Source organism: Trichosurus vulpecula, chromosome 5 (genome assembly GCF_011100635.1).
Source record: "Trichosurus vulpecula isolate mTriVul1 chromosome 5, mTriVul1.pri, whole genome shotgun sequence".
NCBI classification, from domain to species: domain Eukaryota; kingdom Metazoa; phylum Chordata; class Mammalia; order Diprotodontia; family Phalangeridae; genus Trichosurus; species Trichosurus vulpecula.
Genome location: NC_050577.1, coordinates 297,456,101 through 297,468,610, shown reverse-complemented (window position 1 = coordinate 297,468,610; position 12,510 = coordinate 297,456,101).

The following is a 12,510-nucleotide window of genomic DNA, read 5'->3' as shown; positions in this document are numbered from 1 at the left end:
TGACTTCCCCCTGGGACTTCCCATCCCAGTTTGTAAGTAAACCCACATTACTGTGCCCAGGCTCCCACCTGCTCAGCCTCATCGATGCGACTGTTCTGGATTTTCTTATGAGTGAGAACTAGGGTACGAGTCCCGGAGAGAGGGAGCCATGCTGGGGCTGAGGCCCAGGAAACTTGTACAGGCACCCCTGTGAGACTTTCAAGAAATTTGGCAACCTTCTTGATGCCCCTGGACAGTGGCTGAGGATGAGATGAGGGCCCAGCAGAGCTGGGGAACTGAGGAAATGTGGCAAGCACCATATAAATGGGAGCTGTTCTTAGGAAGGGAAGTAAGAATTACAGTTGTAGATAGGCCCACGAGTCCTAGTGAGAGCTTTCTCAAGGAAAGGTAGTGAGCTTCCCGTTACTGGAGGATTTCAAGAGGAGGCTGGATGACCTCTGCTTATCAAGGGGGATTCCCATCCAGGTTTGAATGGGAGTAAATATCTCATGAGGTCCGTTCCACTCTGAGATTCTGTGACCTGTGACTTTGAACTGGTGGGGAAGGTATGGGTCATAGGAGACTTCGTGGAGGAGGGGGCATCTTGAGAGAAGGGAGGACCTTCAATAGTTCAGACCTCTGCTCAGTCCTTAGAATCATGGACACAGAGCTGGAAGAAATTAGTAAATGGGTAAGCATTCTGAAGGGAGACCATAGCTACGAGCTATCGATCATGTGTTTTTTACTGCTAGATACAGAGTGAAGCCGTGTCTGCCTCAGAGAGTTTACGTTCTGTATAAACCTTAAAGCCTTCCATTCTTCTCTGACCCACCGATCCCCTTCACAGGAGCACAGTCCGAGAGCAGGCAGGGACCTTGGAGGCCCTCTGGAGTCCAGCTCCTGAATTCTACAGATGAAGAAACCAAGGCGCAGACAGAAATGACTTACCCAAGATAAATAAATGTTAACTATTAGGTCATAAGATCATGACTCATAGAATCATAGATTTAAAGGGGCCTGAGAGACCATTTAGACCAAGTCCTTTCATTTTACAAATAAGGAAACCGAGGCCCAGGGATGTAAAATGGCTTTCCTCTATCACTAGCTACCTGAGAGAATAAGGGGCAGGGCTAGGGTTCCAAATCCAGTGTGTTTCCTACTGTATCACGAGCCTTTTGACTAATTTACTGGGTGACCTTAGGCGAGTCATTTCTCGAAGCCTCAGTATCCCCAACTGCAAAATGGGGGAGTTCTAACTAAACCACCTCCAAGGACCTTTATAGATCTAGGGCTATGATTTCGTGAAATTCCTAGTTCAGGGTCTCCTCCCACCCACCCTCTCTAACCAAGTGATAAACAAGGACATCCAAACCAGGAGATAGGGCAGCATACTCTCTATCACCTCGAAAACCGGACCAGACAGATAAATCGCCCCCGAAGACGACAGAAGACACCCTTTCTCTTGCAGCGTTAGACTAGAGAGGTTGTTTGCTTCTCCCAACTCTGTGGTCAGGCGAGCCTTTGCTGGATGACCAGCTGGAAGAACAATCCATAGTGACAGACCGTCCCACCACACCACCCTGTGCACACCGGGAAACGGGGTTTTGGTTTGAGGTCACTCTTTGGCGGAGCCTGGGATTCTGATTAAGGAGTCGGTATCTGATGGCAATGGGTGATGAGGTGGACAGTGTCAGGAGGACTCGAGTTTGAATCCCTCCTCCAACATTTGCTAGCTTTGTGACTCTGGGGAAGCCACTTAACCATCCTGGACCTGGGTCTCCTCATTCACTTCACAGGGTTGTGGTGAGGCTCAAGTCTGACAAGAGGAGGAAGGGAATAAACACTCTTAAGCACCAGTAATGTGTTAGGCACCGTGATATTCTCTCGCTTGATCCTTACAACCTCATGTTTTAGGTTTGAGGAACCTGAGGGAGGCAGACAAGATTTGAACCCAGATCTTCTTGACGCTCAGGCAAGAGCTCTATCCTACTGTGCCAACCAAAACAAAGCAAAAACAGCTGCAGGGCCATCTCTGGTCATCCTGATCTATAACTCACCACTGGACCCAGATGGTTCTGGAAAAGAAAGTGAGGCTGGTGACCTTCACAGCCCTCCCTCACTTAAATCTAATTCACTTGCAAGTCACGGCATCATCTTCCTGATGTCATTCTCTTTGAGAATGAAGGGCGAATGACAACAGCAAAAGTGGCTTAAATACAGTTAGTGCTCCCCAAAGTACTTTACAGGCATCTTCCGTGATGCTCACAACTACTCTGTGAGGGAAGTAATTCAGGAATGAATGTTCCCAGCACAAGTAGAGAGAACACTCCGGTTCATCCAACTTGTCCGTCCTCCTGTCATTCACATATGGCATCACATCTCCGCTCTCCAAGCCTTTGCACAGGCTGTCTCCTAGCCCTGAAATGAAATCTCTCTTCACTTCCACCCTTTGAAATCCCTATTTTCCTCCAGGCTGGTCCCCAAAAGAAGGCATTTTCTGCTTGCTTCCAGCTTCTAGTTCCTCTCTTACAAAACTACCGTGTGTGTATATGTGTATATACATTATGTACCACATATATGTAATATACACACATTCTATATTATACATGCGTATGTTTATATACACACATGAAATCGTTTACCTGTTTCACAATGTGAGATTTTTACCTAACGTGGATTTGCCTAAGCCGAGGCACACCTGCAATGCCATGGCCATTTCCACAGAGCAGATGTTGCTGGCTCCAGCTCTGGCCCCAGCTCTGGCCCAGGAGCCTCTGTTCTCTCACAAGGAGCTCTTCCTTCTGTCTCTGCTCGAGCAGTGCTGCAGGTGAGGCCCCTTGGATCCCTCCTCCCCCCAGACTCTGGACACTGCCGAACACAGCTGGGTGATGCTGACCTAGAGGCAGCTCCCTACAGTGAGGAGAATCCTGGCTCAGGAGTCAGACCCTGCAGCACTCAGCCTCAGTTTCTTCATCTGCAGAATTCGGGCGGCCTCTCAGGTCCTCCAAGACTATAAAAAGGATTCAAGTAAAAACTCTCTACGGTCCTAGGACCCCAAGTCACTTTATCTCTCTGAACCTCAGTTTCCTCATCTGTAAAATGAGAGGTTTTGACTAGATAGCCTTCGAGATCTCTTCCAGCACTAGAGTGGGGACCCCAAGATTTCTCAGATTCCTGACACATGGAATCATGTCCACACCAGATTCTGGCTAAGAACAAAAGAGTCATCAGAAATGAGATCAGCTCTGAGATGAGACTTAGGCAGAGGTGGGGAGACAAGGGAAGGACCATGGGAATGGGGAGAGGACCCTCCTCTGCAGAAGCTACAAAGAAAACAGGTGAGACTGAGGCTGCAGAAAGAGAGGGAGGGAGGGATGTGAGGGAGGGAGGGGAGGAGAGAGGGATGGAGAGACGGAGAGAGGGAGGGAGGGATGAGAGGGAGGGAAGGAGGGAGGAAGGGATATAAGGGAGGGAGAGAAGGAGAGAGTGAGGGAGGGAGGAGAGAGAGGGAGGGAAGGAGAGAGGGATGGAGAGAAGGAGAGAGGGAGGGAGGGATGTGAGGGAGGGAGGGAGGAGTGAGAGGGAAGAAGGGAGGGAGGGAAGGAGGGATGTGAGGGAGGGAAGGAGAGAGGGAGGGAAGGAGGGATGTGAGGGAGGGAAGGATGTAAGGGAGCAAGAGAAGGAGAGAGGGAGGGAGGGAAGGAGAGAGGGATGGAGAGAAGGAGAGAGGGAGGGAGGGATGTGAGGGAGGGAGGGAAGGAGAGAGGGATGGAGAGAAGGAGAGAGGGAGGGAGGGATGTGAGGGAGGGAAGGAAGGAGAGAGGGATGGAGAGAAGGAGAGAGGGAGGGAGGGATGAGAGGAAGAGAGGAAGGGAGGGAAGGAGCAGAGGAGGCAGGGATGAGAAGCAGGAGGAATCTGGAGGTGTCCACTTTCCCATGCCCTGATCTTGTCCACAGAGCTGGATTGAGTCCTCGTTTCAAAGAGGATAGAACTGCAGCTGTGGGAAGCAAGTCCCACCACTTCATTTTACAGAAGAAGAGACTGAGTCCCGCTCAACCGACTTGCCCTATGTCAAGCACAGAGCAAGCAGGGATCCGGGTTGGCATTTGACCCCAAACTTTCCTGATCCCACCTGCAGCACTTTGTCCACCTTGCCCCACTCCTCTCTGGGCGGGGGAGGGGGAGGCCCTTTCTCCTGGCTACAAAACCTCCCATTTCTAGAGCACTTTGAAGCTTACAAACACTTTCCTCTTGCCCCTCTTGTATGGTGAATAATTGGTTCCAGTCTCATTGCTTCCATTTCACAGAAGAGGAAACTGAAGCTCAGAATGACTTGCTCCCAGGCACAGAGCTACTAATAGTCTGAGTCAGAATTTGAACTCACATCTCCCAACTCTGAGTCTGGTGGCTTTTCCCAAGACCATGAGCAGTGTGGGGTCATGGGGTATAATCGAGAAAAGGATAGCCAGTCCTATAACTGGCTCCAGCCCTCATCTTCCCCTTTGTCCCATCAGCATCAAAGTCCACCTTCTTTTGGTTGCAGCTCCTAACACCCGAGTGACATCTGTCCACTGACCCTGTAGACCTGCTGCTCTCAAAGCCTCACTTGGTGGCACCGGACAGTGATTGAAGGCAGTGCTAGACACATTAGAGAGAGGCGTAGCCCAAGGGGGACCCACAAGCGATTTGCTGAGAAGCCCTCGAAGAGCTGAGCAGGGATAGAAATCCCTTTAGAGCACCTACCCCATAGGAGACTATCGAAGGGACACCAGGATAATCCCGGCCCTGGGGTGGGGGTGGGGAGCCTAAATAGGACTCCATGGGACAACCAGGGAGCTGAGCTCTAGGGAAAGATGGGCCCAAGGGAGGAGCCCCAGACAGAGTCTAACCTCCAAAGAGCTTCAGAAGCCCATCCACCCCTTCGGAGGGACCAGGTCAAGTGACTGGCATCAGAAAATTCCTTTCAGGAGGGATCCCCTCCAAGAGCTGTTTGCAGAACTGGTAAGTTGCTACTGAATGATGGAGACACCTTTCTTTTTATTCCCACTTGGGAAAGGTATGCTTGTCTAATGATAATAGTGGTGTAATAATTAAGCCTTGGCATGGCTCCAGCCCAGCTTAGAACACTTTATCACCAGCATCTCTGTCCTTTTCACAATATCCCTGTGAGGCAGGGAAGGGCAGGGTATCACACACCCACTTTGCAGATGGGAAGATCAAGGCCCAAAGCAGGAAGTCATTTCTCCCAGGTCACACCAAGGCGATTCAGCTCGTGTTAAAACCACCCCATCTATGGTCTTTGGAGAGAGCCAAGGATGCCGGCCTTGCTACATTCCTACTAGGAAGCGTTGGCTTCACCATTCCAAGCAGGCTCTGGCCCAGCTCGCTCATTTCCAGCCCCCATCCCTATGACCCTCAAACCCCACCTTCTCCACGAAGCCTTCTTTGACTGCCCCTGCCACAACCATCTCTGATCCTGACCGATGGCATCATGTGGTCTTTTGACCTTTCAGTGTCTTTTTACCCAGCTAGGCTGTGAGCTCCTGGAGGGCAGGCAGACACCGTGCCTTTTGTTTCTTTGGATCCTGCACATACAATACTACATACTGAACCACTGGCCAACGAAATTTGGAATCTCCAAAACCCTACCTCAGGACACATCTTCTTTCCTTCCTTCCTTCCTCCGTCTTTTTCTTTCCTTCCTTCTTTCTTTCCTCCTTCTTTCCTTCTTCCTTCCTCCTTCCTTCCCTTTCTTCCTTTCTTCTTTCCCTTCTTCCTTTCTTTCCTCCTTCCTTCCTTTCCTCCTTCCTTCTTTCCATCCTTTCCCTTTTTCCTTTCCTTCCTCCTTTCTTTTTTCTTTCCTTCTTTTCCCTCCTTCCTTCCCTTCTTTCTTTTCTTCCTTCTTCCTCCCTTCCTTCCTCCCTCTCTTTCTTCCTTCCTTCCTTTTTTCCCTCTTTCCTTCCTTCTTCCCATCCTTTTCTTTCCTTCTTTCCTTCCTCCCTTCTTCTTTCTTTCCTTCTTTTCCCTCTTTCCTTTCTTTCCTTCTTCCTCCTTCCCTCCCTCCCTTCCCTTCCTTCCCTTCATTCTTTCCTTTTTCTTCCTTCCTTCTTCCCTCCCTTTCTTTTTTCCCTCCTTTCTTCCTTCCCTCCTTCTTTCCATCCTCTCTTTCCTTTTCTTCTTTCTTTCTTTCTTTCTTTCCTTCTGTCTGACTGTCTACACAGTCACCCAGGTGTACAGAGGCACCTGGGTGGCACAGTGGTTTGTGTACAGGACCTGGAATCGGAAAGGCTTGAGTTCAAATCCAGCCTCAGACACTTCTTAGCTGTGTGACCCTGGACAAGTCACCTCGCCCTGTCTGCCTCAGTTTCCTCACCTGTAAAATAAGGATATTAATAGCACCTACCTCCCCAGGTTGTGAGGGTTGAATGGAATGATATCTATAAAGCACTTAGCACGTTTCTTAGCACACAGTAGGTGCTGTGTAAATGTTGTTGGAGCTCAGTTGTGTCCAATTCTTCCTGAGCCCATCTGGGATTTTCTTGGCAAAGATACTGGATTTCCTTCTCCAGAGCACTTTACAGACGAGGAAACTGAGCCAGGTTTGAACTCCGGACTCCAAGTTAAGAACCCCGAGTCTAAGGAGTTTCTGGGAGAGGACATTCCATCCTCAGGAGCAGGATTTGAACCCAGGCCTTCCTGGTTCTGTTAATAATAACAGTAATTTCCACCCCTCGCTTCACTCTGCCTCTTGTGAGTGCAAATATGATCCATTTTACAGATGAAGAAGCAGAGGCTTGGGGAAATAGAGATCTCTTCCCCTTCTGAGTCCAGGTGCCACTATCTGGCCCAGGATGGAGGGGTAGCAGCAGCCATCGCCCGGGAGTTCCATCCCAACACTGATACCTGCTCTTGGGGCCAGTCCCTCCCGCCCACACGGCCCGACAGCCCCCTGCTCCTAGACAATGACCGAACTGATGCCAGGCCTTAGCCCAGCTTCAGCTCAGAGCTCCCCAGCCTCAACCTCCCCTATAGCAGCTACCGTAGGCAGGTACTATCACACCCAGCCTGAAGGTTCAAGGCTGCACAGTGAGCCCATACTCGAACCCACTCAGATGCCAAGTCTTGGGCTCTGGCCCCAAAGCTGCCATTGACTCACTGTGTGACCTTGGGAATAAGGCTTTTTCTCAAGGGTAAACTGATCCCCCAAAGCCTGTGTAAAGGGTTTGGGGATCAAGGGGTGGCAGGTGGCCTGGAATTGTGCATAGGGTGCCCAGCCCCACTCTCCCTCCCTAGAGGGCCCTATCCCCACTTCACCCCCGTTATCAATAGCCCTTCTTGGAACCTGGAATGGGAACATAACAGTGAGAGAGGAAGACAGCACACTGTGTTCCTTGGGAGCTGGGTCTCAGATTGTGCCATAATCTCCAGATCACAACTCAGAGGTAATCTCAGGAGAGCCCACCAGGGAGGCTCGGGGCCAGAAGAGAATGGTCAGGCAGCCTCAGGCTGAGCAGCAAGGCTTTGAGTTACAAGTCAGGCTGAGTCCATGGAGTCAGGCCAAGGGATAGCTAAAGGGAGGGACGAAAGCCATCTCCAGGAATCTCAGTGGCTGAGCCCCAAGGAGGTGAAGGGGCCCATTCTGTGTCAACAAGCATTCTGGATGGAGAAAAGCCAGGTCTAATGGACCTGTCCAAAGCCTTAACAAGGGTGGGGCAACTGGAAGTCCAAATCACAGTCCCAGCAAGGGTCGACAGGGTTGGGGGTGGGGGTTGCTTCTATCTTGTACGGCCTGGAGACCTTCCTCAGTCCCCCATGCTTGTGGTCTTTAGGCTTACGCTGTCCTTTGTTCTTGCCCAGCCTGGTATATTGGTTAAAGTGCTGGCATTGGCATCCAGGTGACCGGGGTTCAAATCCTTCCTCTGACGCTTAGTAATCACCTCTCTCAGACTTAGTTTTTTCATCTGTAAAACGAGGAGGTTAGACTGGACGGCCTTGTAAGGCCCCTTCTGTTTCCCAGTCCCTGGTCCTGTGACCCCTCTCTAGGGTCCCATCACCATGGCACCTATCTCCCAGGACTCAGCTTCCCTCCTCCCAACCCCATTAGGGGATGAGCTTACCCTGTGTGCCAGTGCTCCCCCAGGGCATCTCCCCCCAGGTGACAGAGTGACTCGTTGCCACTGCTAGCACTTGAGGGCCCATCCATGGGTAGGATGACCTTCCTACAGCAGGTGAGGCAAATGCACAGGAGCTGAAAGGTTTTGGGTAGTTCTAGCCCTCTCATTTAACAGAAGAAGAAATTGAGGCTCAGAGATGGGGAGGGGCTCTGCCAACGTCACACAGTTACACTAGTGACAGGACCAAGAAATAAAGCCCAGCTCCCTTCCAAATGGCCCCTCCAAACCCTGGTGCCCACCAGACAATCTCCAAGGGCATCAGACATTCTTTATACTCCACTTCCCTTGTAGAAGCATGCAGAGTTTGGGTTACCTCCTAGGCCATCAGGACAATGCCCATGAGCCTCTGGGCAAGGCCAACCTTGGCCACGATCCCGGGCTCTAAATTCCCAGCTCCATTAATGAGCTGCTTGGAGACCAGGACCCAAGCCCCTGCTTCCTTGAACCTGGGCTTGTCTTTCTATAAAACCAGGTTAATGATGCTTCTCAGGACCCAGTGAAGCTCTTTTGAGTTTTCTGGATGAAAGAGCCGGCAGGTGCTAGGTCTCCTGGGGGAAGCAGGACCCGGGTGGGGAAGGGTGGGGCAGGACTCACACCTCCAGTCCCCAGGGGTGGAGAGAACCTGTCTGGACAATCCTCCCCAAGATTTTTCAAGGGGCCTTGAGGTAAAAACCCCAGGGGCCCAAGACCAGCCAAACTTGTTTCTCTGGTGGAAGGAACCCCAAGGGAGGAACCACGCCATGAAAACTCTCCCTTCACCCCACCCATGCCTAGCCACTGATTAACCTGTGATGGGTAAAGCCATTTAAAGGCTATATGCTGCACTAGCTGTGCCTCTGAGGAGACAGCCAAGGAGTAAGGAAAAGACCCCAGGTGAAAAAAGAGGTCATCTCCCACACCGCCCTTCCACACACCCCCCTGACTAAGCACACCCTCAGAATGGACCAGGCTGCCCAGGACTGCTCTACACAGCAGAAAGGGAATTAAACACCCATGGTCCATGGCTAGTCCCTTCCTGTGGGGATCTAGGAACATGGCAGCAGCCTAGCTGGGTGCAAGGAGCATGAGTTTAGAGCTGGAAAACCTACAGGCCCAGGCCTAGCTCTGCCACCAATCTACTAGATCACTTTGTAAAGTTACTGTGTCCCTCCAGGCCTCAGCTTCCTCGTCTGTACGTGTAATAATTCCTGCCCTGCTTACTATCACAGGAGTGAGACTCAGCGAGATAATGTACACTAAATGCTTTATAAATATGACCTATTAGCATTTTTCTTTCCTATTTTCTCTTGACCTAAAGTCAGCTTCAGCTCCAGGATTCCTGCCCCAGTAGGTGAAAAACAGCCCTGTTTCCCTGGCCCTCCTCTTGTTAGGGAAGGGACAGAGGGAGATAGAAAAGGAGGAGGAGGGAGGGCCAAAATCAGCAGTGCACTGGTAAAGGCTTAAACCCTCTGGGGGAAAAAAGGCAACAGGAGACACAGTTAAGTTTAATGTGCTTTATCTTCTCCATTGTCTTAGATCCAGGTAAGTAGCAAAATAAGCAATCATAACCTATTTGTAATTTGCCGATTTCCAAGGTGTCAATGCTCACACTGAAAACTTAAGAATCATTTGGAGCTGGCTCCAGCACACCCCTGCTAGAAATGATGAGGGAAAGGGAGGGGGGAAATTTAAACAAGGGTCTGAAAAGCCGCAGGCAGAGAGAACTCGGGCCCACTATGCCTGAAGTCTAACCAAAGCTTATGTATGAAGCGAAAAAAATCAACCTCCCTAACAATCGAAGCTGTCCAATAGACGGGTGGGCTGGTTCAAGAGGTGGAGCGCTCTCCCTTGCTGGCGTTGTTCGCAGTGTGTCCATGTCCGATGTCATTCTTAAGTGCATGGATCAGGCAACCTAAAATCCCTCCCATCTTTGGGATGCGATCATCTTGTGAGGTCCTGCCCCCAAGGAAGCTCAAGGCCGTTCAAATGACTGTTCAAGGTTATCGGATCATAGATCTCAGAAAAGCTGGAGGGGACCTCAGACGCCAACCCCCTCATTTTACAGGTGAGGAAACTGAGGCCCAGTGGGACTTAGTGATTTGCCCAAGGCCACACAAGTTTAAGAATGGCAGAGTCAGGATTTGAACCCATGTCCTCTGACTCTAAATCATAACCGGGGGAAAAACCCCAGAACTATAGAATTTCAGGCTCTGACCGGGATTCAAATCCTACTTCTATCACTTACTGCCTGTGTGACCTTGGGAAAGTCAAGGCCAATCTCTCAAGCTTCAAGTGTCCACATCTAAAAAGCAAGGAGATTGAACTGGCTGGTGACTAAGGCTTCTCCCAGCTTCAGATGTATGAGCCTGCGGTCGGGTCTAAGGGTCCTTTCTGGATGCAGTCATAGTCCCCAACCATGACCTCCTCCAGCCCTTTGAAGCTACCAACATGGCCTCCTAGCCTCAAAAGCCCTTCCATCTCTGAGCCTGTCTGTGCCCCTCTCCCCTGTTCAGGCCCCTCCCCACCTTCATTCAGACTGTGCTCCCAGACCCAAATGCTCTTCCTATTACTCAGTGCTCCCTCAAGGCTCAGAAAGTCTGTGCTGATCTTGTCCATTGTCCCTGTGCCTCTCTGCCCCACCCCACCCAGACTTTGTTTGTCCTTATTCGGTTCTCCCCTGCCCCCCACCCAGTGTTAATGCTTGTTCTGAACTGAACACTAGCAGGCTCTCCAGGGTAGAACTCTAGGTCACCCACTTCCTTTCTCTCCTCGGGTGGTTGGGCCATGTCATATTTCATTTCCTGCAGGCCCCTCTTGGGGCTTTTTGGCTGCAACAGCTACTCTGAGATCTCACCTCTTTCCTCAGAGGAGTTCAGGCCATATTACCAAAAGCCCATTTCACAGATAGGGCAACACTGAGACCCGGGTCAGCTCTCAAGATTGGAATCTAGAGGTTCTTGACTCTCTGCACCCCAAGGTTGAGTATCCCTCAAAGGGGCTCAGTAGGCTTTGGGAATTTGTTTCATGAAAATGAGGAGGGGGCTAGCCCTGTCTCTTCTCCATTTGACTAAGTCACTAAGTGTGACTAAGGGCTCTAAGCACACCCTTCCGGCTGAAATCTATGTGCCCATGGTCTCCTGTCTAACTCACAGGGCAAGAACATGGAGGTGGCGTGGGGGAGGGGATGTTGGGGGGTCAGGGTGGAGGATGAAGGAATAGACTCAGGGCAGCCCTGATCCAAAGCCCTCTGGAGTCCCCAGGCTGGGAAAACCTGCAGGCTTGGTCTAGACTAGTGCTTCCCAAGAGGATAAGAACCCTTATTATTTTTTTTTAAATTTGAATTTTGATTGTTTTTGCATCACCTTAATTTCCCCATATAGCCTTCTCCCTTCCCCCTCCCAGAGAGTCATGCCTTACAGGAAGAATAAAAAAGAAGGGGGGAGAGGCAAAGCTATCCAATATAGTAACCAAAGTGACCCCTTAATTCGAGCTTCCAGGAATTCCTCAGCCTCCCACATGATAGAATGTAAGCTCCTTGAAGGCATGGACAGTGAATTCATTATGTAAATGGCACAGAGTGAATGCTTAATAAAGGCTTGTGGATAGATGGATGGATAGATGGATGGATGGATGGATGGATAGATGGATGGATGGATGGATGGATGGGTGGATGGATGGGTGGATGGATGGATGGACAGATGGACGGAGGGATAGATGGGTGGATGGATAGATGGATGGACGGACAGACGATGGACTGACGGATGGATGGGTGGAGGAAGGATGGATGGATGGACGGACGGATGGATGGGTGGATGGATGGATGGATGGATAGATGACAGTAGATGTACTATTTAGTGTCTGTTGATGGAGGCAGCATGGAGTAGTAGAGTGCTAGACTTGAGACCAGGAAGGTCTGGGTTCAAATCCCAGCATAAACGCCTGGCTAAACCTAAGCAAATCAGAGCATTCTATCTCTAGAGGTGGAGAGAGACTCTTTAGAGATCATTTCTAGTCCCCTTATCTCAGAGAAGAGGAAAATGAGGCCTGGGGTGACAGTTTGACCCCACTTTCCCCAGTTCTAGTAGGTGCACTTAACCTGACACTACTTGCGTGACATTAGGCCAGTCCCTTCTCCTCTGGGCCTTAGTTTCCAGTAAAATTAAGGTGGTTGTTGGCCTTGATGGTTCTAGAGTCTGATCTGATGACCTCACTGAGCCTCAGTATTCTCATATGGAAAATGGGGATAACAACACCCACCCCGCAGAGTTGTTAAGAGGAGCACATTCAAAGCTTTGGAAGCATTAAAGCCCTATTTAAATACGGGACCAAAAAGCCCCTAGGAATTCAAGGAGGCTTTTGCAGTATATTAATCACAGC